Genomic DNA, 3404 nt, shown 5'->3' with positions numbered 1-3404 from the left:
TCCAATTATCAACTCCATAAAAACTCTTAGTTTAAGATTCCTCATCATCTTCTGGCTCAGGAGGAAAATTTAAATCAAACTTCTGATGCTCAACCAAAATAGCACTTTGTATTTGTTTTTTAATTTTCTCTACTCGCAACTTCAATGCCAGCTTCTGCTCCTTCATGTGTTGATCTGGAGGTACTTCTTAGTAATCTATTTTTCAAACTCAAAATGATATAATAATATCAGTTCAGGTTGTTTAGGGAGGTAATAGGACACTTGCATAGTTTAGGTATTTTTTTTGATAATTCGAGACAATTTCAGGTGTCACTTTATATTTTTTATCTAATTTATTTAAGTCATACAACTAATTCTTCTCTCAAAGAATAATATCTAAAAGTAGATAGTTACATAATGTCAGAAATTAAGGCAGTGTTTGGATGAGTTTTTTAAAAGTGATTTAAAAGTAAAAAAAATATTCTAAAAGTTATGTATAATTTTGGGGCACCAAACTTTTGACCTTTTTTTTTATTTCACTTTTTTGAATTACCAAAACAAAACTAACAAATAACTTAAAAGGTCACAAAAATAAAACAATCTAAACCTCCACTAAATCTTCTCATATACAAGTACATGTTATTATAAATACTTCGTCACTTTATTTAGGACTTTTAAAATCAAAGATAAAGTTATGTTTAGTTATAATATTTATAAATAATTTTTCAAAGATACGTTTTTTCTAAAAATTGCCTGTAGCCGGTGATATGCAGGCGCCCATCTAGGACCCTTTCAAAGTTTTAAACATTGTTCCCACTACCACTTTTTTTTTCTCTTTTATTATTATTTTTATTTTTTTATATATAGTATCTATTATCTGACTAGAACACTAATGATCCAATCTTTACATTTCAAATAAGGTGATCATTAGGACATGTTTGATTAAAAAATATTGTTAGAATCTGTGCGTTCACTATGAGTTAATGGATCAGGTTCCTTGACATATTTAAAGTAACAAAGACTGTAAATAAATGCAGAGTGTCAACACAGTCAATTTACGTGAAAACCTCCTTGCTCAAGGGAGTAAAATCACGACCTGTTGTACAGGATTTCAAACCGTTTCACTAATCATCACAAGCAAAAGTAAACTGGTTACAAAAGAGTGAGAAAAAATTATTAATCTCACAATCAAGCAATAACTCTATTGCTTGAGGAACATAAGCAAATATGAATCTGCCCACTAAGCTATCACCACTAGACAACTTAGGATTTTACTGAGCAATACACAGGTTGTCCACTAAATCACCAATCTACTGACGATTTAGACTTTTTAAGCAACATACAGGTTGCCCACTAAATTAGTCGAACTTAACTAATCTAGAATTCTCTGATCGGAACAAACTGAATCCTTTATAGATTAGGACCAGATTACAATTTCAGATCGGAAGAAATACTTCAAAGATACCTACACTATAACACCTTCACTTGAGTTGTTCTTTGAATTATTTCTTTTCTTCAATTTTTTCATTCTTCTCAAGAGTTCTTGAGATGCACTTTTCAAGTTGCAAAAAATGATTGTGAATATGGAGATGCTTTGTTTATATAGAAAGGTCATAGTACGTAAAACAATTCCATTGGCTGAGATTTCTGGCGCGTCTGTCACTTCTACCACTGTTGGAGACTGTGCATCAATTTTTTATACTTTTGTCAGATGGGGCAGCAAAAAGTATATTGAGCATTATCTTAGTAATCAAAACTACAAATAACAAATATATATCACATTATTTGAAAATTGTGATTTGATTATGAAAATTTCAAAATACGATTTAAAGTTGTATTCTCAATTTGAACATTATCTTAGTAATCTATTTTTCAAACTCAATTTTCACTTACAGTCAAATACATTTAAAGCATGAAAAATTTAAAATTTTATTTAATGATAATTAGTGAAGTGTAAAAATGCAAAAATGTATTTTGTGAGTAATTTGAGATTTTTTTAGAGGAAATTTTATTTAGTCGAGATTGAAAAGAAAATGATCTAATCAAGTAAGTCAAACTCATGTAATAAATAAATTTTCTATAAATAGTATATATGAACGAATATACACATCTAGTATATAACTTTAAGTAATTATATAATATTTGTAAAATATCAATACATTACCTATAGGCTATAAAAAAAAACTTACTTGCATATATACTTACGATTGTTAGTTGTTTTTTTCATTTTTTACTATTCATTTTTTTAAAAAAGTCCATTTTATTGTTAATTGTTGCGTTGTTAGAAATCTAATGCTATGGTCCTTTTAGTCCATAATTTTTTATTTTTTATTTTAATAAAATGGAACAGAGGGATCATTATGCGAATATTAATCAAATATTTTTAAATTGATGAATATAGGTTAAGACGGTGACATTAAAAAAGTAATATTTGCGCACTTACACATAAAAACAATATTAGCTCGAAGGAATAAGTGAAGGAATTTGCTGTCCATGTTACACCTATTAATTGTTATTGTTTATTTAACAATCCAAATGAGGCATTCTAGAACATCAGTAAAGACGTGTCCACCCATTAGAAAATATAGATATTATGGGATATTAAGCTTTTTTTTCTTAAAAAAGATCTTATGCAAAATATTATGCGGTGTAAAGAAATATTTGTCAATCTGTCGTATATATTTGAAAAAAACTAAATTTTTTGTGCTAGCACGAAATTAATATTCATTATATTTTTATTTAATTTATGTGATATAAATAAAACTTAAAATATTAATAAAAATTTTAATTTATTTTAAATTATTAATTATTGTGATTTATACTAATTTTTACTCAAATTCATTACAAATTTACCCAAGCAATAATGACATCCCAAGTATTAATGACATTCAAAATAATAAGTTGTAACTAAAGGATATGACTTTAAAACTAAAACATAATTAAACTGGGTCTCATAATTATAATTTTTATGGGTCAGTGATTTTCAAAATTAGAATAATTTTTAAAAAAAGAAAGTATGTTTATTGAAGCAGATTCGTTTATAACAACTTACCTACTTCAACGTCAACTATATCTTTTATATACAAGGAAATTATATATACCAAAATAGAATATTTATACGTGTATAACTTAAATTCATATAAAAAAAATATAATTGGGTGATTGGACATGGTATATCTTTGGCTATCCGTTAATTATTCCTGACTCATGTTAAATTTGTTTAGACTTCCTTTTTGTTTCCTCGGCAGACTCTGTTCTCCTAATTTTAAAAGCAATAATCTTAGACTTAAGATTTGTTTGGTATGAGCCATAACACAGTAACACAGTAAAATGAGGATATATATAATCCATTGATTTTTTATTTCAAAATTTTTATTTTTCGTTCCTAGTAACAAACCATCCCTAGTTTATGTGTGGTGTCCCAC

The sequence above is a fragment of the Solanum pennellii genome, chromosome 3, assembly GCF_001406875.1.
Source record: "Solanum pennellii chromosome 3, SPENNV200".
Classification (NCBI taxonomy): Eukaryota; Viridiplantae; Streptophyta; class Magnoliopsida; order Solanales; family Solanaceae; genus Solanum; species Solanum pennellii.
The sequence above is the reverse complement of the archived record's forward strand: the minus strand, read 5'-3'. Positions refer to the sequence as shown.